A 26,337-nucleotide genomic window follows, 5' to 3' on the forward strand; every position below is an offset into this window, starting at 1 on the left:
TTGTAAACTCCTTGGGAGAAGAGGTTGTTTTTTATAAAATTCTTTTGCATCCTCAGCAATTATCACTAGTGCCTGACACACAATAGGCATTTAAAATGTTCATTGGTTAATATTTTGATAAGTATTTCCATATAATTGGTTTCCTTTATAATTCTACATGGGGAAATTAGCTGTGGATAAAGTTCTGGGGTAGAGAAAGTAAAGCTCATATTCCTCGGTTAAAATCTGGTCTCAGTCACTTACTAGTTATGTGAACCTGGGCAAGTCACTTAACCTTGTTTGCCTCCGTTTCCTCATCTGTAAAACAAACTAGAGAAGGAAATGGCAAACCATGCCAATATCTTTGTCAAAAGAACCCCAGAGGGGGTCACAGAGACATGAATCAATAACAACTGGACAATAACAACACAATTCTGTGTAAAGCCTTCATAATTCCTATGCAATTCTATCAATTTTTTGCATTAAAATTTGTTATTCTGAGAAGGGCTTCTTATACTTCACCAGATTAACAGAGGTTTCATGATACAAAAAAGTTAAAAATGTAATGTTTAGATAATTCCAAAGTTGCCATTATTTGAATAGATCTAAAGAGATAGGTCTATCTAGGTATATGGAAATATATTTGTCTATGATATAATATACACACGAAAATTTCAGTATGTGCACGTGTATAATAACTTTATTCATTAAATTAAAACTATGACTTAAAAAAGTCATCCAGATTGCTTTTAGCTTTGACATTGACACTAAACAACATTTGTGGTTTAGTCATTTTTCAAAAGGGATTCCTAGAAAAATATATGCATAATTTCTACAGTCATACATATTTTAAGTGGCTATTAGTTTGCCCCAAGATATTAAGAAATATTTCAGGTTCATGTTTGATTTTGAATAAAAGCCAGCAGAAAAATTTACCAACATTCCCCAACACTATGTTTTATTAAATGTGCATACATAATTTATTCAGCTAATGATCTAAAATTTTAGAGAACAATTTGAGTAACTTTGGAAAGAAAGACAAAGAACTTCTATATTTCAGTTTGTTGGATTTTTTCAGGCAGAATTAGTTTTGAGAAATATTTAAGTTCATTTATTATTGGAAAAGACCTTACTAGTTTATTCAAGCAAGAAAATTACCCCAAAAGCTTACAAGATTTATAATGCTTGGAAAACAAAAAGAAAAAGAAAAAAAGGCAATTCAAAACCTAATGAGACATTTTAGGCCTCATTTACATCTCTAACCTGACCCATTTTCTGCAAAACGTTTTTCTTAGTAATTTACATACTAAAAGCTAGTTATTTATCCATCCCTAACCAAAAAGTTGATGAGATTACTAATACAACAGTGAAGTTAACATTACCCTAAAAGCTAAATACAGCCACTTCATGAAGGTTGACAATGGAATAATTTATTTCATTATAATCTCCATTTAATGCTGGAGTGAATGAAATAAAATGAAAACAAGATCTGGAGTGAATGAAAGGCAAGATTGTCTATTTATATTGTGGTCATAATTTCTTATCATTGTTGGTCATTTGTGCTATGGGGAGGCAAAAGAAACTCACAGGAACATAGAAAAAAAATCATAACTAGAGGCTGTCTGCATCTATGTGTGTCTGTGTGTATCGTGAATATCTCTATGTTCACTATGTAGTCACTTATCCTGAAAACTGAATCAATATTGTATAACTTTCACTGCCCAGTTTGTCTGCATAAGCATCAAATGCCAGTTGAACAACCCATTCCTTGGATTTTCAGTATACTTGGATTTAATATATTTAAAATATTTGAGAGGCATGTCAATGGACCTTATCTTTTTTCATCATGTAAACAATTTTACCATCAGACAAATCTTCAGCAAATATCAATTCTCCTCAATTCTTTTAAACCTTTATCACCTAAAATATTTAGATCTTATTCCTATATTTTTTTAAGAGAAGTCAACCCTGTCCAATAATAGGCAACATAAATATTTATAATAGTTGGGTGGGACAAGGATGAATTTCTCTCTTACATTAGCAGGCACAAAAACCACCATTTTCAATCGCATCTAATTATCACCTGAATTGTTTGTTACAGACAATTTGATACCTCCTCTTTACCTCAGAAGCCCCCTTAGGAAACAATACAATACTCTCTGGGTTTGATTACATCTTTAAAATGTCCAATATTCTTCAAAATGTTAGATTTGATAAAATATGCATGGCCATCTGGAAGGCCCTACAAACTGGTCAGAACTCAGTTGAAAGCATGCTGAGTTATAAGGCTCTTGAGGACTTTACTCTTGTCCCTACCAAATGGCTCATATTAAGTTCCTAAATCCCATTCCAAATGAGATGTTTTATGGGAGGTCTGTTGCTCTTGGTCTAGAGGATTCAGATCATGGAATCATAACTCTTTAGAATTGGGTTGTGCTTTGAAATCATCTAAACCATTCTTTTCATTTTATAAATGAAGAGGTTGGGACCCAGAAATGTTCATTGGGTTTTCCACTTGTCACACAGGGAATAGGTGGTATAGATAGGACTCAGGTCTTTGCCTCTCTATTATACTGTACTACTTTGCAATAACTATGTTGAAAGTGAGTGAAAATTTTTATTATTTTTTTTTATAAAGTTATAAAAACAGCTAGTAATACAGTGGATTGAGCCTTGGGTCTAAAGTAAAAAAAAAAGATATGAATTAAAATCCAGATTTAGATGGTTACTGTGTGACTGGACAAATCACATAAGTGAGGTCTGTCTCAGTTTCTTCTACTATAAAATGGTAAAAATAACCATTCCTCACTGGATTGTTGGATCAAATAAAATAATACTCACAAAGCTCTTCACACAGCACTTAATTCAGAATAAGCATTATATAAATGTTTCTCCCTTCCTTCCCCCATTTACGTAATCTAATGGAGGAAAAAATAGTAATACAAGTTTTAGTCAGATAAACTTCTAAATTCTTCTTGTTGAATTACATATTTGAACACACTAGAATTGATTATTATAGTACTACAAAAGTCTGAGTTTAGAAGCTCCTTGACTTTGCCCACTTCCCATCTATATTTTTAGAAAATGTTGTTCATCGAGCCTAAAAATCAGAGTGTAAAAGTTAGAAAGATGCCCAAACCCTCTTAAGCATCCTGGAACCTGCAAGGGCAACTAACACTTGACCTTAACCACATTATTGGTCACTGAAGTTATATCAACAGAATACTTTTGTTGAGCTTCATCTTTCTGTTCCTGCTAATTAAGCTCATTTTGTCCACAATTAGAACATCAGTGGAGAATGATTCCCCACTCTCCCCACAAAAGAATATGTAATGCCTTTTTGTTTTTGGCCATTGCCACCATTAATTTAGTTCTTGGTGTTGCCATCACATATCTCAAGCAAATAGCCAACATAAGTGTGTGAAGAGAGGGTAACTCTCTCCTTAGAAACAGAAGAATAATTTAAGGGGCATTTTCTAGTAACAGTGGTCAGGAACATCATGAAGGACAGCACATTATATTATTATATTGTATGGTTAATAGGAAAAGAATGGTGGATTGGGAATGTGAAGAATTTAGGTTCTCTTACTCAGTTCTGCCACAAATCATCTTTATCTTTTGGGGAAAAGTCAGTGAACCTTTTTGGAGTTGTGTTCTCCTCATCTGTAAAAATAAAAAGTTCAAATGAGACAAATTCCTAGCTTCCTTCTAGCAATAAAATTTGTAAATGTCTTATCAAAAATTTCCAATGTCAAGTGACTGTTTGAAAAACTGAAGCTACTGTTGTTTCTGTTCCCCTTTTTTAAATCCATTCTTTCAATAAGCATTTATTTTATATCTATCATATGTCAGATATAGAGGACAGAAAAACAGAAATGAATTAGTCTTTTTTAAAAATCTTGATAATTCCTACCCCCAGTTTAGTGCCTGTAAACAATACAATTACCAGAGCTCACTAGAATCATTATTTCATTGGTTTAGAGTTCTGAGTGAGAAGCCTCCTTCCATCAATGCATAATGAAGTTGTTCTGCATTTTGTGATTTTAGAGAGAATCTTGGAAGACTTATAAGTTGGAAAACTCATAAGAATCATATAGCTAGTGTGTATTAAAAATAAGACTTAATCCCAAGTTATGGTTACTCAAAAATCAAAGCCACTCTCATTCTTTTTCCTGACAAAAAAAGAAGAAAGGAAAGAAGGATGAAAAATTTATTTGATAAATGACTATGTCATAGGTAATATTTGAAAGTAACTAGGTGTTTAAATGTACATAAATATATATGGAAAAGAGGAAGGAAGAAAGGAAGAAAGGGAGGCAAGTGGGAAAGAGGTGGAAAAGGAAAAAGGGAGAGAAGGAAGAAGGGAAGAGGAGGGAAGGAACTTTTATTGTCATGAAAATATCTACAAAGAAAAGTAAACACAAAATTTATACAAAACAAATTTTAGGAGGAAAAGTCTGTTCAGTAGAGGATGAGAAAAGAGGAATGTAGGAAATACATCCCATAGGAAATAGCATTCTAAAGGAAGCTAAGAATTGGGGGAGGTAACAATGAATAGAAATTTCATTTTAGCCATGACTGATAGTATGTCTTACAGCATGGATACAAAGGATAGAATAGGTTGGGGGGGTTAGGAAATAGACCAATTTGTCTAAGAAAAGAATGTATAAAAGAGAACCATGTACAACATATCTGAAAAGGTAGGCTGGACCCATATATTGAAGGGTTTCAAATGCCAGAGGAGTTTATAACTTTTTCCAAGGAGCAAAAAGATCAACTGATACTTATTAGATGTGCAATTTGATCTTGGAATATTGCTTCTTTTTGCCTAAAGGTTTTTGGTCATAATTAACATTTTGAACCCTTGTATTCCAAATACTTTAAAAGATGACATGCACATTTGCATCTAGAGACTCTGTGCTTGATAAGATCATATTAGGTATTGCTGTTCCAGAGTCACATCAGTGGCAGTAGTAAACATCCATTTAAGTGTAGTTGGCAACATTGCATTATCCTTTGCCTGGTACTAGTTTGCTATCCTTTCTTTTTAACTCACAGGCTTTCCCCTGCCACCTTTGAAATAAAATAAGCCTCTCCTTAATTTCCCATTTCCATAGTGATTTTTCTCTGTTACTATTGATCTCAAAATATAGTTTTAGTTTTTCTTCTAGTCCATGCCCACTGGCCACCACCTACCAACCCCATGAGAAATCAGGAGTTAGAGTGACCAAGTGTGGAAGAATAGGAAGAGATTGTGGGTAGAGTTGGGCACTTAAAGCTAGGTCTGGTCACAGTTGTAGCCATTGTTTGCTTCTCTTATCTCCTACAAGCGAGATGGATGTGGGTTCTGAAGCATTATAAGCCATGAACCAGCTTCAGCACAGTTAGTCATGAACATACCCATATACCACAATAACACAAGAGAATCAAAACCCAGGAGCAATCCGTGAGGAATCATGCATTCATCTCATTCTTAATTAGTATCTACTCTTCACTCGCTCCATTTGTTCTCATCACATTTTCTTACCACACATATAGACCTGTAAGATTCAATTCCTATTCCATTATGGTGATAACTTAAATAACGGAGGAAGAACAAGGCAGGAGAAACTGCACTGAACAGGAAGTTACATGACCAGATTTCAAATTAATTTATCACCTGTGTGACTTAATGTAAGTCACTTAATCTGGCCTTGGATTGTGATACTTATAAAAAGAGGGGTTGGAAGAGATAACCACTAAGCATGGTGTTCTGGGTAGGGCATGAAATTAGTCAGAAATATTCTTCTTCATGTTTCCTAAACCCTCTTTGCACTTTGGTTTCCCTTCTGAAAAATCAGGGACTCAGGTTGAATATTCTCTATGATCTTTTTGTAGCGTTAGATATGTAAGCTGGTGACTTCAGCAGAGAACACTGGGGCACTCAGCTCCTTTCTTTCATTTGTTCCTATACATTACACCACTGATAAGTATGATGTATCTCCCTTACCCTTATCCTTTTCCATGCTACCCAGTGTTCCATTCTCCTTAGATCTTGACAGTTATTCCAGCTTCCTTTTATATCTGGATATGAGAGCATGCTCTCTAAGTATAGAGTGTCATATTTTGTCATATGACATCTGCTTACATATTCTGCCTTCATTAATTTTCCTTGGAAGTCCAGAGCAGTGTAGCTTATTTGCTTTTATGTTAATAAACTAGTTATGAACCAAGTCTTTATTGCTGAAATCCTGTCTTGAAATATTATTTAGTTGACGTTTGGAGGACTTCAATGAAGTAGATTTAAAAATGGTTGAAAAAGCTGATTTTATGAGTGGTACTCCAAATTTCATGCTAGTTCCAGGCAATGTTTGACACTGTCTTCTGCTTGTCTTGAGATTTCATTCCTTTTGGCACCACACATTCCTTATTGGCACTGCCAGCTTCTCCAAGATGTACTGACACTGCTCACTTATATTTCTACTCCGTTATCAATGAAAGTGTGAAAGTATCATTGGACCATGTGCACATGGTTATTTTCATACTTTCATTGATAACGGAGTAGAAATGTGAAAAATGTTTGATGTATGTAGGATTTCCCTGGTCACATTGGAATATATGGCCTCATTCCTCCTTAGCTTTTTATTAGTCTGTAGCTCCACAGGGTTACATCAAAGCACTTAAAATATGATTAAAGACGAAATTGAGGGTTAGAGAAATAAGATAATTTGTCTAGAAAGCATTTGCATTGGCTCCAAATCTGGTGCTTTTTCTACTATGCTACCCCGCTTTTCAAATTATGCCTATAATATAAATCATTGTTTGCTGAATGAGTAAATGTGTAGTTTACCTCTGTGGAAACTCAGTGGATTAATTACTATATAATATACATCATTCTCTTCACAGGTCAGAACCCATTTTTGAAGAATAAAGGTGAATACAGTTGTGGGCTGTCATCTGTCAAAATCGACTATTAAGATTTGCTACATCTTCCTGCTTAGGTACAGCATTTCCAGCTTTTCTTAAGTCCTCAGAGAGCTCCCCAAACTGCCATATTGTAATTCTGGTGAGTGATATTACAACCTATGTTCTGATTTCTGATTATATAACCTTGCTAGAGTGAAGGTAGTATGGATGGTTATATAATACAAATCAATGGGAACTATCTATATCTATATGAAGAAATGTATGATTCTTTCTTAGAATGTAAAAAGTTATTTTATAATGACATTTTAAAAATTAGTTTGGAAATGTTCAGTATTCATAGAATTTGGACCTGCTGGTAAATGCCTTCAGAGTCCATTGTGAACCAAAAATAATTTGTGAGAATGATATATAGAATAGGTGTAAAAACTAAAACAGCTTTGGTTCATAAAGCAGAAATGATAAATGTGCCCAGAAAAATCTATAACAAGTGTTTAGTGGACTATATGAGTGAAAAATCTGTTGCATACTAGTGAGATCATTAAATAGAAATTATGGCTATTTGCTGCTTTAATGAGCATATCTTGTCCATCTATTCAAGAAGCATATTTATTTCAGAGTAGAATAGGTGTCCAGTTTTTGTTGGCATTGTTGATTGTTTTTGTGATCATTAAGATAAATGAAAACCTTTTACCTTAGCAACTTGAATTGTTGAAGTCCCCAATGGTTTTTCTTACTGTGATGCTTAAAAACTTCCATATCTGGCTATGATTATAATTTCAAGAATTATTTATGATGCTATGATTATAAGTAGAAAAAAAGATAATTTATTCTTTCATTTGCTATGCCACATGTTATTCTAGGACTCTACTTCTTAAATGTGTTTTTCTATAATCAATGAGAACTAATTTAAACATATGTTTCAAGCAGGGATTGAAAAAAAGTCATTCTATAGAATGACTAAGTGTCATAGGTGATATTTGAAAGAAATGATAGTTTTTAAATGTGTATGCATATATATACACACATTTATGTGAGATGTTACATAGATTTTGTAGCCACTGAATACAGATAAAAAGTACTGTGCCATACATTTATACTTCTCTACTTCTGACAGTTGTTACTTCCCAAAAGCTTGATAAAATACCTTCTAGTGGAGGTTTTGGCAAACCCAGACAATGCTCTTCATCTATCTGAGAATAAGATAGGCACTGGATAATTCCCCCAGTGGTAATGATGGTTTGATTTAAACTATTCTCACCTACTCTCATCCCATGCTTGTTAGGAAATGTTTTGTAATATGGGAAATATTTTCATCACCATGAAATAAGACTTTATTATCATCTGATAAATTAATGTGGAACTATAAATATTCAAGAAATGGACCATAAACATATATGAAAAAAAGTTGAAAAAGTATGTTGAGCAAAAGTGGGTGGGAAATTATATTTATCCTTTGTTTCTAATTCAGATCAGAGATAGCAGTGGTACAGAATACTAAAGTAACCATTTCTACTAATGCATATTGTCACCTTTTTTGAAATTTATGAGCTTATAGGGTACTATGATGTTAAGTGATTTAAGTTAAGGGTCCCACAAATAATATGTGTCAGAGTCAGGGCTTAGAACCCAGATCATCCATACCATAGGGATGGATCTCTTTTCATTTTGGCACACTGACTCTGAGAAATACTTATTAAAGGTACAGATTATGCTTAGTATTTCAAGGAAACTCTCAAGCTTTTCAATACATGCTGTAATTGACTAAAATTATTTTTGTAGAAATTATCAAATCAGGATACAAAATTTAGAAATGAGATTCACCTGTGATCTTTTAGAGCAAAATGATTTTAACAAAATAAAAAAATCATAGGTTTACAGAAAAACAATGTAGTTTTAAATTAGCTTGTGAATTTTATAAATTACATTTTCACCAGTAAACTAATTTATATGCAGTAGAAATCTTGCATTTGAATGATGTTTTTGCCATCACATTTCATAGTAAATGATATATCAGTGAAGAAAGATTTATTTAAAAGTCAAAGATTCCTTAGCTATGACATACTTTAAACCCTTGAAATTCTATTGACATTCAGAATACGTCCCAGTTATACCTGTATTTAGTCTAGTGATGTCACCATAGCAACATTTTATTCATAAAAACAAACTATTTTTATAAATAACATTATCTACAAGGCACAATTGATTCTATTCCTTAAGATAGGTGCTCCGATCCACTGAATTTGCTGAATATCATTCACGGAAGAGACTTTGGGAGTAATTTTCTAGCACTCTTCACTGATAATAAAACAGCTCTTGAAGGAATACATTCCTCTTTCCAGGGACTGAAGGATTTTAAAAAGAAAAGAGCATCTGTTCCCTTTTCCCCCTAATGATTTTATTGTCTTCTGCATCATGGCAATTTGCTACAGTGAGAAGAGGAGGGTTGCAATTCAGCACAGTTTGTCCTGTCTGGGTATCTGGGTTTCCAAGCTGGGGGATCTGCTTTACTTAAGACATAACGGTTTCTCCCATTCTTCTCCCATTACTTAAATTCCTAAGCTGGTTTTGACTATTTTCTCTAGCAGAACAACAGTAGGCAACATCAAACTGTGTCTATCTCTTGGATTTTTAATCTAAAGCTTTTCTATAGTTGTGTCGTCAACATTTTCTTAAATATGTATTATTACCAAGGTGAAGAAAGGACCTCATAGTTCAAATATTTTGCTATAATATTTGCTATATGTTGGTTATAATTCAGTGATAATGGTCAGGAATAAAAGAGATAAATCTTACTGCTTTTTATCCCTCATTTTAAAAGATGCTGAATATAAAAAAGAAATACTATAACATTTGATATGGTCTTTTTTTAAAGACAAAACTGTCTTCACCAATGGGTAGCTATTAAAATTCTTGGATTTGATAAGCTGATCACTAGTAAATCTTCTTCCATTAACTCTTTGACTTATAATTGAGGGATGACATCCTGTTATTAGAAATTCATTCCTTTGACTTAAGACTTTATTTCCCTATTAAAATATGAATACCTTTTGAGGATTCAAATCTCCCTGGTAAAGGAATAGGAAGTGCCTTCTCATCAAAGGTGTTGCAGGTTTATAAATGCAGATGTTTCCAGGCACTGAGTAAAATCAGCCTGAGGCTTTCTAATTGCCCATATGTCAGAAGCTGCAGGGGCTGATGACTTTTTATTCCAAAAATGACTTGGGCAACTGGTTGAGAGGCTGTTTGTGAAAGGAGATATTATGATGGCAACAAGATAAAGAATATACTAGAATCTGTTCTATGTGCAATCTATTCTTCCCATTGTAGCTAAAATAATCTTCCTTTAATTTAGAAGTCTGATCCCTTCATTCTCCAAGTTTAAAACATTCAGTGGCTATACATTACTTATAGAATAAACTAAAAAAAATACTTAGTTTGCATTCAAGGTTCTCCAAAATATGTTTTCAACTTACCTATACTATCTTATATATATTACTCCTGCTGAGGTGCCCTATGATTAGAAAAAAGAACTACTGGTTGTTCTTTTATCTGGTTCTTTCCTCTCCAATTTTTTCTCCTTTTAAAAGCAGTTCTGTATATCTAGATACTCTCTTTTTATCACATAACTCCCCACCCCATCTTCATTAGTGACCTATTTCCCAGATTTCAGTCTAGAAGAAAAGTTGCAATTTCTATGAATTCTCTCATTCATAACAATAACAACAATAACAACAAAATGTACTAAAATTAACATTTACATTAATTTTTGAGATTTGCAAAGTACTTCACATAATCTCATTTGATCTTCAAAATGACCATGTGAGTTAGGTGCCATTTTTACTCCCAGTTTACAAATGAAGAAAAGATTAAATGATCTGCTTGGATCATATAGTTAAGGCTTTTTTTTAAAATTCCCACTACGATATTATATATTCACTATTTTTCTATAAATAATACTTCTTTCTTTAAATCTCTTGTTCCACTCCAAATGACATTCTTTCTGCTCTTAATCCTTTTCTAATCTGTTACAATGATTTATGTATGACTTACCCCTTCAAGAACTTTGTGAGTAAATCAAAGGGAGGAACTGAACTCTCTTTCATTTTTCTATTCCCTGACTCTAACACAGTGTTTGCCCAAGTAGATACTTAATACATATTATTTAAATTTAATTTTTGGATAGAACCTGTACTCCACAAAAGAGCCCTACTATCTTATAGGGAGATATCAAATGCTGGAATTGTTATGTGGGGGCAAGGGTTCCAATGTCAGTTATATGACTTTAGGAAAGCTGTTTCAAATTTTAAATCTTAAATTTTTTTCTTTCTTTCTTTTTTTCTTTTTTTATTGAAGCTTTTTATTTACAAAACATATGCATGGGTAATTTTTCAACATTGCTCAATGCAAAACCTTGTGTTCCAAATTTTCCTCTCCTTCCCTCCACCTCCTCTCCTAGATGACAGGTAATATAATACATGTTAAATATGTTAAAATATATGTTTAATCCAATATATGTATACAGTTATCTTGATGCACAAGAAAAAAATCAGGTCAAAAGGAAAAAACTGAGAAATAAGACAAAATGCAAGCAAAGAACAACAGAGAATGAAAATGCTATGTTGTGGTCCATACTCAGTTCCCACAGTCCTCTCTCTGGGTATAAATGGCTCTCTTCATCACAAGATTATTGGAACTGGTATGAATCATCTCATTGTTGGAAAGAGCCACATCCATTAGAAATGTAAATCTTATAATCTTAAACTATGAAAATTGAAAACCAAATATCAGAGAGAAAAGTCATGACTAGAAGATTAGGGGAGGAGTGTGTCTAGCGAGTTCAACATGGTTACAGCAGTAGTAAATACAGGAAAAGATAAAATACCCAATCCTTATTGTTGTACAATAGACTATTATTGAATTGGTGGGTTTTTCCTAGATGACAGATATTAATAGGATTCTAAAACTCCAATGATAAGATTTGGAAAGTTTCTACCCTGAAGTCACTTGAAGAGCCAAATCAATTAGTCAAATCTAGTCAACAAACATTTATTAAGTGACTATTATGCTATACACTGAGGATATCAAGAAAGACAAAAATAGAGTGCGTCCCAATCTAATAGAGATAGTAACATACAAACAACTAACTACATACCAACAAAAAATGTAAAACATAAATGGAAAATAACCTCAGAAGGGAGACACCATCATTAAGGTGGACCAGGAGAAGCTTCTATTAGAAGATGGAATGTTAGCTAAGATCTGAAGGAAGATAAGGGAGCAAAAACAAGAAGGCTTCCAAGCAATGAAAAAGCACAAGGGAATAGAATGTCTTCTAAGAAGAATAACAAGAGGGTCACTGTTGTTGGATTGTAGAATTCATGAAAGGAAGTAAGATGTAAGAAAACTAGAAAAGTAGAAAGGAAAAGTAGGTGACTCAATTGCTAGAATACCAGCCGAAAGTCAGAAAGACTCATTTTCCCAAGTTCAAATCCGACTCCTGATGATAACTAGCTGTGTGTCCCTGGGCAAGTCATTTAACTTTCTTTGCCTTAGTTTCCTCATCTGTAAAATGAATTGAAGAAAGGAATAGCAAACCACTTTAGTATCTTTGCCAAGAAAAACAACAAATAGGGTCATGAAGAATCAGATTACATGACTGATGTTACTACATGACACCTTACATGATTGAAACAACTGAATATGTTTCAATGTTTGCTATTAAAAATAGCAAAGAAAGGTTGTGAAAAGCTTTAGAAGCCAAACAGGAACTTTATATTTTATCCTAGAAGTTATAGGGTGTCACTGGGATAAATCATTGAGAGCACTTGTGGTTGTAGAGAAAAAGAATGAAGACCCTAAATGTGGGGAGGTAAGAACAATGCATTCCAAGAGCCTGCACCAAAGTGCAGAGAGGAGTCATGGAATGTTTTGGGGAGGAATAGCAACAGAACCAATTGAAATGGATTGTATTAAGGCGGATAATCCATAAGAAGTTGGGAAAGGTAAATAACACTTTATTAAAATTTGATACCCTTTAAATAATTGAATTTTCCTATCATAATTTTGCTAGCCTTTCTTTTCCAATGAATAAATATCCCCAGTTCCTTTATCTCCTCCTCATATAATGTCCCAGTTCCCTTAACATGTAGATTGTTCTCCTTTCGAATTCTAGTTTAACCTTCCCTAAATCTTGGATCTAGAATCAAATCCAGTACTCCAGATATTGTCTGACCATGCTTTTAGAGTACAGAGCACAGTGGTAGTCACTAGTGATAGAAAATATCAAATAGTCCCTGTCCTTAAAGAGCTTAAATTCCATTGGAGGGATATAGAATATGCTTTGATGAATAACTATACTTATAAGAATAATAATTAACAACGAGGGATATCAAACGAGACTTACTAGTAGAATCTACATCTGAGGGGAACTTTAAAGGGATACTAGACATTTTTAATCTATGTGGAAGGGAGGGGAAATGCATTTCAAGCAAAGGACATAGTCAGCTCAAAGCTTTGGGAAGCCATTTGTCACATACACTTTAGGAAACATCTAGTAGTCCTCTTTGGTTGGAACACTGAGTGTATGAATAAGAGTAAGGTAAAAGAAGTCCACTAAAATAAATGGAAGCACTGTTTTAAGAACATTAAAGGAAAAAATAGTTTAGAGAATTTCTATTTCATTCTAGAGGTGATAAGGATCTACTGAAGATATTTGATCGGGGCAGACAGAATCAGTCCAATGCTTTAGGAATATTAATTTGGCAGCTGTGTAGGAATTCAATTGAAGAAAAGAAATCATGAGGCAATTAGAATATTCATGTTATAGTCTCAGTGAAATGTGATGAAAGCATGAATAAGGGGAATAGCTTAGGGAATAGAGTAGGAAGCTATGAGAATTATTGCATAAAATCAATAAGGCTTGGCAAGGCATGATTGGATATAGTTACAAGGAAGGTGAAAGAAATGAGGAAAGCTGAAGTTATTGACATGGATGACTAGAATGATGATGATGGAGGATGGTGATTCCATCAAAAATTCATATACTCTGAAAACCATAAAAGTTTTTTTTAATGTAATCTTTTGTCTATCTGTATATCCCATAAAATGCACTTATGAAGTTGATTTTTAGAACTCAAGTGTGGAACTTCATATTAATCCCAAGTGACTTAAATCGTGTTGGTTATGGTACAGTAGTATAGTCTGTTGAAATATTTGTGAATCCTGATTTTGTCATTTAACTTGTTAACAATATCCCTAGATTTTATGCCATCTGCAAGTTGATTTGCTTATCATCTATGCCATCATTCAAGTCATTGATAAAAATTTTGACTATCATAAGACAGAAAAAAGTGACTAGGGTACTTTGTGAAAGATGTACCTCTATTTTGACATGACTCTGTTAATGATTTTACCACTTAAAAATTCACCTAACTACTGTTATCTAGTGCAAATCTTTCTATCTTGTTCACATGTATAATAAGAAAGACTTTGTCAAATGTTTTGTTAAAATTTTTTATGTTTAATCTACCTTGTGTTTTAAGGTCATTTTTCTTTGTTCTATCCAGTGGGAAGATAGAGGTTAGCTGATTTCCATCATATATTAGCTAATCTTTTATCTGCACACAAAGATAAATTTTCAGTTATAGCTCAGTCTTCATTTTCCCTCAGGCTAAATAGGGTATATTTTATAATACTTTATTAATTTTCATTTCCAGATGTCCCATTTTTTGAAACTCCAAATGGTTGCCTAAATTTCCAGAATTATTGATATCATTATATGAACAATTGGGAGAATAATACTTTTTAATATATTGGCGTAAGGGTTTTGAGAGATGTAGGCTTCTTAAAATATGAGAGTAGGGCTAGGGGTAGTATGAAATTTGGTCCTGACTATTTTTTATTTGGGCATACCATCTAGTCTTTTAAGAACAATTTTCTTATAACAGAAAAAGAATTAAAATGCAGATGTAAAGTTGCTTCCTCACTGTGTTATTTCAAATACATTTTCTCATTTGATTTTCTTCATCAGAGTGATGCTAATAATGATACATCAATTTGTATATTTCTTTTATAGTTCACAAATCACTTTAATAAAAATAACTTGCATAAGGTTATTATACCCATTACATAGATTAGGAAAGTGAAAGTCAAATGACTTCCATATAGTAAATAGTTGAACAATAGAGCTGATACTCAGAATCTGTTGTTTCCGAGTCCAGCTATTTTTATACTACTTAACAACAGCTAAAACTCAAATCATTTCCCCCAAAAGTAGCTTTTACTCTTGTGGTTTTCCTCATAATGCTGAGCACAGTGCTGTATAAAAATGTTTCCCTAATGTTGATTTTGATGATTTGACATATGACTATATGAATATAGTATTTAATAAATAAAAAATAGTGCAGTCCTCAACACCATTCTAAAATCAATTGTCATTATCATTGTCATTATCTCTACCACAATTAAAATAATAATAATTATTAAAATAAGACTAGTAGTCAGTTATATACAGACTGGGTTATTAAGACCAAGCCAAGCAAATTTCCTGGGTTTTATGAAATTAATAATATAGGAGGTCAAAATGTAGACATAATACAAACAATACAAAATGAAGGTGCTAGATTTGGAGCCAGACAAATTCAGGTCAAATCTCACCTTAGCCTTTTTCTAAATTATGACCATAAATAAATCATTTAATCTATATATCTCACTTACTTCATCAGGGGTCTCTAAATCAGATCTAATCAGATTTAAATCTCTAATATGGTAATGCTGTATGTTGATTTTATCGAAACATTAGATAAAATTTCTCAACAAGATGAATGGGTATCCTACACACAATTCACATATATATGTATATGTGTATATATGTGTATACACACACACATATATATGTGTATATATATATATATATATACATACATTTACATACACTAGATCAGATATTTCAAACACACAGTAATAGAAAATATTGCAGAAAATAAATTAATATTCAATAGAACATCGATAATATGTCTGTGTGTGTTGTTAAAGTCAATATATATATGGTTGAGTATGCCCTATTTCAATTTGCATTTGAGACTACTGGACTTGATCATAGAAGAGGCAGGTAAATTTTAACTTGTCTAGACAGTGGATAATTGGATAGATGTTGACTTGAAGGGATGTCTCTAGCATACTCTTGTAGAACTTTATCATAGGTGCTATTCCTGTCGAGCCTTTTATTAATGATAGAAATTAAAACCTAGAAGACATTTTCACTTCTACTGAATCCAATGAAAACTTAGGCTTCATTAAAATAATTTCTTACATTCAAAGTACTAAGTTCAAAAATTCCCATATTTGTAATCAAAATGTTTTTATTTTAATTCTAGTTCTCATATTTTAGTACCTCTGAGATCTTATTTGTCACTTATTTAAATGAATTTGATCTTCACTTTTGTCATCTGTAAAAATATACAAGTACCTTCCAACTTCAAAATTTGAGAAATGTAATAATACTGCAGTAAGCAATACCTTTCCTGATGGATGTGAAATATGTTCAGATTTGGATGCCATATTTTAATACATATACTGGCCATTAGAGTGTATTCATGAGTGCATCATGTAAAGATTGTTAAAAGTATGAAAAACATTGTTTCTGGATATGAAGAGAATAGCTATATACCTATGTATGTGTCTGGGTGGCCAAGAATGGGACAATGAAAATATCTTCGTCTATTTAAAGAACTATAATAGAGAAAAGGAGCAGACTTACTATATCTTTAGGGGCTGCAATTTAAAAACAGTGGGAGAAATTTACAGGAAAGCAGATTTAGGCTCAAACTAAAAAAGATGACATTGATTAGAGTCTCTTCTCCCCTCCCTTTTTCCTTCCTCCCTCTTCCCCATCCCCCTTTTTCTCTTTCTTCTCCTCCTTCGTTTCTCACACTAGCTTTCTCTTGTTTTCTTTTATTGTATCTCTGCATGTCTTTGTCTCTAGGTCTCTGTCTCTCTTTTCCCTTTCCCTTTCTCCATCATCCCCTTACCAAAAACACAAGAAAGAAAAAACAGTTTCAATTTTTAAGTTATGAACATTATTCTGAAGTCACTGGATGACCCTAAATTTCAGATTCAGTACATGTCAGTACTAGTAGTAGTTAGGAATGAATTGAAATTGTTTTCAGGGGACATTTTGAAATGGGATAAAATTTTTAATTTAAATTAAAAAAAATTAATACATCTCCAGTAATTGTTCTCAAGAAGACACATGCATCTCATATGAAGTAGGCAGCTAAATTTTGCAGGAAGATTCAATGAACTTGACCAGCTAAAAGACATTATTCCTTCAACTTAAAAAAAAAAAGAAAAAGAAATGTCAGTAGAATTCATTTCTTCCAATGTTAAAAGGTATCAAGCTCTACAGAGTTCACAACTCTTGTTAGAGTAATTTCTCACTACTATGAGAGTATAGCAGAGACATTCTTTTTCTTGAAATATCACTATATCTTCAGATTTGGTAGATGTTCACATCAAAGAAAACTTTTCAAAGTGTCAATCTTTCTAGATCTCTTAATTGAGAATAAAGTGAGACACAACATCAACAACAACAAAAAGGACATTGAATTTGATATTGAGAATTCCCTGAAGCCATATGTGTGTGTGTGTGTATGTGTGTGTGTGTGTGTGTATATATATATATATACACACACACACACATACACACATAAATATATACATATATATTCATTTATATATAATACATATTTATAATATACATTTATATACATATATACATATATATATATTTTTTTTTTCAGTAGCATATAAAAAGGCCAATGTAATATGTCCTAAAAGTTGTGTAAACTTTGTCAGGCAGTCATTCTGGCTACTCATCATGAAAGATCCAAGCAAAAACCTGTCCAGCAAAAGTTGCTTATAAATATATGTTTTCCTTGAGTTTTAAATGGTTATTTATTTTTTAAGTTTTAGTCAATTTCATCTTTCAGCTTCCTACTTGGTAGTCAATTTATTATTTTAGGGCATGTTGATTAAATCCTATTGCTTCAGGGAAGTCCAAGAGAGTGGTACATTATTGGCATTACAGAAACAGTTGCCAGTAATCAATATATTTTTGTACCACATACAGGGTATATACTTAAGGACATAATTCATCAGAAATAGGCTTGCTGGGGTTCTTCTTGCCACTTCCATTGATTTTTTCATGTTCCAGTCACTGTAAACATTCTACATGTGATATAACAGATGCATTCATAATGAAGCCAATCATCCTGGGGAAAAAAGTTCAAATACCAGAACTAAATTTTTAAAAAGTTTAAAATATAGTAAAACAGAATGCTCTCTTTTTCGTGTTCTTCCCCTAAGAAAATAACATAATTGATGGAAATTTACAAAAAAAGTTTTTTTTTTAATATAATTTGGAAATTTTAAATGGAATCTAAGATTTTGGAATCCTAATTTCCAGATATGGATTCTTGTTATCAATTTTTCCTATGACACAAAGTCAGGAAGGAAATTAAATCTTTTATCTCAGTTCTCTCTATGCTTATTTTTTTATTTCAAAACTTTGTTTTCCATAATAGGCATATTTGATTAAAATTGTAGGTAAATAAATACTTTATCAGTCCAAATCTACTTTAATTGCATTGGATAAAAATCACCATTTAAAGGAATCCTATAATGGATCCTTTTGTACAGCAAAGAAACTATTTTAAAAATGGTTAGATTTGCTGATTTGGAGGAAATCATCCTACCTCATTGTTCTCAAACAGAAAGTAGGATCAAAGAACAGTATAATTCCACAGACTGTATTTGGAATTTGGAATTTGGAATTTGGGACCTTTTGGAGCAAAATAAAGATGGAATATGGAATTAGAGGGACTTTACTCACAAAGATTCAAATTGTTTCATTTTCTGAATAATTTTAGTTCCCAAACTGTATCATAGCACCACACACACACACACACACACGTTTTCAGATTGTGTTTACTGTTGAACTTCAAGTAAAAAGTAAGTAAAAACAAAATCATACATTTTTTTAAAAAATTTCCAAGAACAACTTGAGTCAGATCTTTGCTCAAGGCTTCCATGAAAGGCTGTCAAAAGGACTTTTTGTTGTTTCCCCTCATTAAGTCCAAGAAACAACTACTTCAAATAGTCAATCCAATTAATGTTTCTGTGCCCACTATGCCACTATTTATCTTTCCATGGCTGATGGTAGAATTGTTGTCAAATTTAAGATATAACGTGAGGAAAAAAAAACCTCAGCATGGTTTGCCCAAAGGAAGAGGTGATCATTATTTATTCCAGCTGCCCCAAGAGAAAGGTTTGCATCCACTAAAATATATCTCTAGATTGACTTTAGAAATTGATTTATTTTTATACAGATACTAGAAAGAGATTAAAAATGGTATATCCTATAAGAAGTTTATTCCCTTTGATCAACAATCTAAATCTAAGTAGTAGTAGAAGTAGCAGAAGATAGTTCTATGGTTCTTTTCAGAAGATTTCAACTATTTCCCCTATTTTGTCTTTTGGCTGGGAGAATGTAGGAGTGACAGAAGAAAGGGAACTGACAATGACTTTAAGGACCCACATATTCATTACAGTTGCTTCTTTCTTCCTCTTCACCCCTCCTACCAAATTAGTCATATTAGACTGACTAGCAAACACTATTTATTATTCCTCATTCTGAAACCACCAATTGGTCCTCTATGATTCACACTAAGCCCATCAGATGGTGGACTCACATGTTACTCAGACCAAGCCTTCTTATCCCATGACCTACTCCCAAGAAATCCAGTTCCCCAATATCTATTTAAGCATGTGGGTGGATTTTGCTGGTGCAATGGTGGGCCGCATCTCATGGAATTTAATGGCAATGTCGTTATAAAGAAATGGTATCCCATGGTGTGATTTACATCACGCTGTGTGAGCCGCCTACAGTTTTCAGCAGTTGGTTCTGTGTATGCAATTTATCCCTCTAGAAACCATTATTATAATACAAGAAATTCCTTAGGAAATATAGAGGGAAGAACACATCACAGTCAGACTGTAATAACTATTTAGACCATTTAAACTCACTCAGCTTGTTCTATATTAGAAAAAGACAAGCTCTGTACAATTACGTGTTTTATGCATTTTATATGGCTTTCTGCTTTCATACATGAAAAAGTATATATTATTATATATTTTAACATAGATATTTAGGAAAAACAATTGCTCAAATTGCGAACTTGGTCCTCTAATCATAGCAAAACAGAAATGGAGTTTCTAGTTTCCTTCTGAGAAGACAATCAAGGAAATACCTAATGAAATTGCTAATATATACCATCGTGATTAAGCTTGAGATTAAAACGAATTAGTCAGTTTTTCTTATATTTTTACATGCAATATATTTGAAGGAATTTCTGTAATAATAATAAATAAACATATTCCCCAGGCATAATTCTTGATCCTTTAGGATGAGTGGTTAAATTTCTTTAAGGAAGGTTGACTAGTTGTCTATAACCTTGTGTTTGCACATTTTAGTCAATATTTTTAATATACTGAATATATTAGCCATACCACTCTAGACTGAGGACTAGAAGAACATTTAGAACTGGTATAATCGCCTGATCTTGAAAAAGAGGAATGTAAACCTTATTGAGTTAAAACAAACTGTCTTAGACCACACTCTAGATTTAGATTTGAACCCAAGTGCTCAGTTGCTAAATTCAGCACTATTTCCAGTATATCAATGATAAAATATTAAATGCTTCATATGGACCAGGTACCATGCTATATTTGGCAAAATGGACATCGTTTTGGGTAAATGCATGAATATCCTATCCCATGATTAAAGCCTTTCCAAAGACAAACATAACAATCTATTAATGGAGCCCCAATCTAACTCCTTAACATAATAGGACATATGAGAGTTCATTTTAAAGGCATAACAGTGAGGATCTATGACGATATTAACTCATAACTGTAGGACTTTGATAAGGGAAAAAGCACAAACCATACAAAATAAAAGGCATATTAAGTACATGGGAGGTAAAAAACCAAATGTTTCTCAAACACTTAACACTTCCTAGCTGTGTGATCCTGGGCAAGTCACTTAACCCCAGCCTCAAAAACAAAACAAACAAACAAACAAAAACACAAAAGTTTTGTGAGGCCTGTGGTAGAAAAGGGAGAATACCAAGAATACCAACTTGGGGAATCAGGAAGTGCCTTATGGAAATAATCAAATTTGAGTTGAATTTTAAAAGCTAGGTTCTAGACCACTCTGAGACTTTAAAGAGTTCTAATTTCATGTTTTCTTATCACAGGGGGGTAAGAATATATCACTGTTTTATGTGGTTTCTGAACTTTTCACATGATCTGAATCCTTCCTACAGTTGACTTAGAAGATCTACTCCAAATGAAGCCTTGGAGAATTATAGAATTATCTTCTGAGATTTGGATTTGCCTTTCACTGTTTTAGTTTCATGATTTCTTAATTCTAGACTGTGTCTTATGACATAGGCCACTATCTTGGAGAAATAAATTTAGTCAGAGTGGTATCTAAAGTCTATGCCAAGCTCAAATATACAATGTTTAAGTACTATGGATATTTCACATTTTAATTTTTTGATATTAATTAATGAATTCTAGCCTATACTATATTGATTGATAAAAAATTGACTACATTTATGTTAAATGAAATATATTTCACATATACCAAGATCTATAGAGCTTTCCTTTTTCTAGAAAAAAATAACATCTAATGCAGAATATGTAATGAAATAACTAGCTTAAAAACCAGCTGGATCTTGAAACTAAAAAGGGAAATAGTTGTACAGAGAAGGCAACGTAAGAACATAGATTTGAATACTTACTACCTTGTAATACATTTATTTATTTTTAAATTTTAATTATTTTATTTTTTATTCATGAAATGAAGCAAACATATCCAAAAATAGAATTTTAAAATTCGATTGCAAATCCATTATATACAACTTGCTATTGTTTTAAAATATATAATAAAAGGGGGAAGCTAGGTGGTGCAGTGGACAGAGTGCCAGCCCTGAAGTCAGGAGGACTTGAGTTCAAATTTGGCTTCAGATACTTAACACTTCCTAGCTGTGTGACCCTAGACAAGTCACTTAACCCTAATTGCCTCAGCAAAAAAATTATATATAATAAAGTTATCATGCAACTTTTTTCCCTTTTTTTCCTTTCCCTCACTTCCATCTCCTATCCTAAAGATTACTACAATAAGATGAGTGTGATTGAGGGATTATATGTTGGATTTATATAGCTAAAAACAGGTGATTAGGAGCTTTTGTCTATATTATATAGTAACAGGTAAACTTAAAATTTCCTAATATTATTTTATAATATTAGTATTATTTCATAACTTTGACAAGATTATTTTTGTTTTAATTTCTTTAAGATTTCCCAATCAATAATCACAACTGATTCATTCTGGATGCTTAGTGACTCATCATTGCCTTAAGTGACACTAGAGGCAATGAAATAAAAAAATTAGAATATTTCTTTCATTGCCAAATTGGAGAATCTTTCAATCAGTGCATTCTTTTCATTGTTTTTTTTTTAACCACATATCATGCTCATTTCTTAGAACTGTGTTTCATACCCCTTTACTTGTAGGGAGGCAGAGGTATAACTGAGTTATTGTCTCTGGGACAAGGACTGCAAACTATATATAAAGGATACAAAAGAAATTTGAAAGAAATGGCAGAACATCACCTCTGGACAAGACAGAGACACTGGGATAGTACTGAGAAGCCATTTCTGTTGAGATTCCTGGAGTGATGGGGTGAATAGGGCAGAGTCAAGAAAGCAATCACTCTAGCATCCCATCTGGTAGCATCCTGCTTTAACTAATTTCCTTGATTTTTACATTGATGAAGAATTTCAATCAGTGTCTGTAACTACTAGAATTGGTACCTTAGGGAAAAGTCTGTTTCCTCATTCTTTTTTTTTAATAGTTCAACATACTAAAGAATAGACTAAGGCTCTCTCTAGCCCCTGCCTTTCATTTGTCATACTTATTTCCATCTGTGAGTTACCATTAATTCAAGCCCCAACTTGTCTTTTATATCCAACTATCAGAAGGACCATATTTTGCAAAACTCAAGTTCCTAGTTTTCATTCAATGAATATATTTTTAGTATGAAACATTAATGATGGAATTTCTGTCTAGCTGTTGTATGTAGTATTTATAGTAAAACAATTGAAAGAGTTAAACTACTTTCTAGTTTTGAATTTCTGCCAACTTTTTAGTGAAGATGCCTATCTCAGTTACTCTAGTCTAGAATAAATAATTATTAAATCCCATTATTATTAGTGTTTTATATCATTTAACTTATATATTTTAGATCACTTATCATACAACATTCTCAATTTCCCTTGTAAATAGAACACTTAAAAAGATTATACATGTATGTTCATGCAAAATATATTTCCATACTAGTCATAGTCATTAACAAAAACATAAATCAAAAATGAACAAACAAAAAAAATTCACACAAATAATTTTTTTTAATTTTATAATTATAACTTTTTTTGACAGAATATATGCATGGATAATTTTTTACATTATCTCTTGCACTCACTTCTGTTCTGATTTTTCCCTTCCTTCCCTCCACCCCTTCCCCTAGATGGCAGGCAGTCTTACACATGTTAAATATGTTATAGTATATCCTAGATAAAATACATGTGTGCAGAACTGAATTTTTTGTTGTACAGGAAGATTTGGATTCAGAAGGTAAAAATAACCTGGGAAGAAAAACAAAAATACAAACAGTTTATACTCATTTCCCAGTGTTCCTTCTCTGGGTGTAGCTGATTCTGTCCATTATTGATCACAAAAATAATTTTTAAAAAACGTATGCTTCAATTAGTATTCAGCCATCATCAGTTTTTTTTTCTCTAGGAATATATAATATTCAGAGCTGTCTTGGATTCTTGAATTGCTGAGAAAAACTAAGTCATTCATAGTTGACTATCTCATAATATATCTCATAATCACCAATAGGTGTTCCTATTTACAATAGCTTCCTGGTTCTACTCATTTCTCTTTGCATCAGTTCATGTAAGTTTTTCCATGTTTTTCTGAGAACACTTATCTCATAATTTTTTTTGAGCACAATATTTTCACAGTAATTACAGTAATATGCCACAACTTGTTAAGTCATTCCTCAATTGATGGGAATTCCCTTATTTCTAATTTGTTTTTTGCCATTAAAAATAGCTGCTATAAATATTTTTGTACATCTAGGTTCTTTACATTTTTGTTTTTTATCTCTTTTGGGATACAGATTTAATAGTGGTATTGATACATCAAAGCATATGTATGGTTTTATAGGCCTTGGGGCATAGTTCCAAATCGCTATACAAAATGGTTGAATCAGTTTACAACTCTACCAACAATGCATTAATGTTTGATTTTTCCACATCTCCTCCATTAGTATATATTGTTTATATAAACTTTGTTGTGTTTCATTGAATTCTGTTAAGATAGTGAACCTAGTTCTCTGCAATGATAGTATCCCTTTTTATCTAGTGCTTTAAGATTTATAAGGCATGTTTCCTAAAGCAGTCACATCAGGTAAATGAGGAAGCTCTTTTTATCTCAATTTTATAGATGAGGAAACAGATTTAGATTGTTAGATTACTCAAGGCCAGTTAGGAAATGAAGTTTGAATTTTTGAATCCTCATCTCATAATTCCAAGTCAATGATTGTTTTTGAATTCTAATGTATTCGTTTTCAAGACACACCCCTTCATCAATTGTTTATGAAAAGAAATAAAGAAAGATAAAAAGGAGAGAGAGGAAAGAGAACAGCATTACAAGTGGCATTACTGCATTTCAAAATAATTACCATATATAATCTTGATTCTTTAGTTTAAAAATATAAAATAACTTAAAAAATATAAAAAGCTATAAAATCCTATCAGGAAGATGTTGAAGAAAGATTAATGGAGTATAGGATATTTAGCTTGGCATTTTCAAATTAGTTAAAAGATGGACAGACTATCAACAGGTGGAAAAAGAGAAATAGGCTATCCCAGGTACAAGAAAGAAATTTGCAGATAAGTCTCAGAGGTAGGGAAAACATATGACCTATGAAGTAGAAAGGGAATAGTTCAAATTGTTTGAACCATTATTGATGGAATTATTGATGATGAGATAGAGGTAGACATTTGGAAGGAGAATAACTTATTAATTTTTGAGTTTTTAAAAAATGTATTTTAGAATTTATATCCCAGAACATTTCTGAATCAGATTTTATTTGAGAGTGGTAAGTCAAAATTCTTTGCCAGGAGAACAAGCTGCTAGAAGAACTATATGCCTTTTCCAAATTTCTAAAGCCTTGTATGAATATCACTAAATATCAGATTTCCACGAACATTTGTGAATAATTAAAAGAATAGATAATTTATCTGGTTCATTTGAAGTTTATTTGAAATAGCAGTATTTTATGTTTTAGTATGACTACATTATCTTCTTGCAAAAAAAAAAACCGAGTTAATAAAATTCTGCTTTATTAAACTATTCCACCTGGGACTCACTTCCCACCTTGCCACTTCCACCCTTAAAATATCACTTAATTGTAACCACAGAGTCACAAAATGATAAAACAGTAGACATTCCATGATCTTTTTATTATTAAATCTAATTATTATGCATAGCATAGGATATGATACTAGTAAGACATAATTCATAGCAGAGTACTACATTCAGGCTAACATCAATGTCTCACAGCATTCAATGTTTCTTAAATGCCTACTATGTGCATTGAACTTGAGGATACTGGTGAAGGAAGCAGAATAAAAAATTACTTTCTCTCTGTTCAATCACATCTCTTCTTTCTATCTTCCTTTGTTATGGTGCAGATTACTTGACTAGCTCTATGGAAAGAAAAAAACATGCAAACTTCACTTTAAAAAAACTTAAGTCTTGGGTAATAGAAAGGTTCAAATTATTGAAATGTTTCAATGGAAGCCTATTTTAAGGTTACATCATGGTGATGTGTATTTTCAACTACAAGGTAAAGGGAAAGCTAGCATAAAAATTATTTCTAAAATAAAATTCTTGTTCCCCTTACGGGTGACATCTAAGAATTTTATAGAGGCAGGCCATAATAGGAACTGGACAGCTAATTTCATTTTTTAAAGTATTAATGATGAGGAAATGTAAAGGGCTGAAACTCTGAGTTGATACACTGAGGTCAGACAACTGAGCACTTAAGGCTAATTACCGATTGAACAATACTCTATTAGCATATGCTTGGAAAATGTCCCATTCCACTATTCTGTGCTAGTTCAATCTTTTGGTGTATTCAGAGAATTGTGGGAAGGATTAGGGGGTGGAGTAAGACAAGCCAGAGTCACCTTGGTGGTAGACGAGAAGAAAGGAGGTCACAGAGATCTTGTGTCCATTCCAATTCACTTCTA

General features: G+C 32.5%; 1 protein-coding gene across 13 annotated transcripts in view; it reads left to right on the top strand.

Annotated features, from left to right (window-relative positions):
- TENM3 (teneurin transmembrane protein 3) overlaps positions 1–26,337 on the top strand; it is a 3,351,339-nt gene that overhangs the window by 1,765,209 nt on the left and 1,559,793 nt on the right. For all 13 annotated transcript variants that reach the window (XM_074276236.1, XM_074276245.1, XM_074276241.1 and 10 more), the window contains exon 6: positions 6,865–7,024. The gene's annotated coding sequence lies outside the window, so the exon portion shown is untranslated. The remainder of the gene's footprint in view (positions 1–6,864; positions 7,025–26,337) is intronic.

Source organism: Sminthopsis crassicaudata, chromosome 6, assembly GCF_048593235.1.
Source record: "Sminthopsis crassicaudata isolate SCR6 chromosome 6, ASM4859323v1, whole genome shotgun sequence".
Classification (NCBI taxonomy): domain Eukaryota; kingdom Metazoa; phylum Chordata; class Mammalia; order Dasyuromorphia; family Dasyuridae; genus Sminthopsis; species Sminthopsis crassicaudata.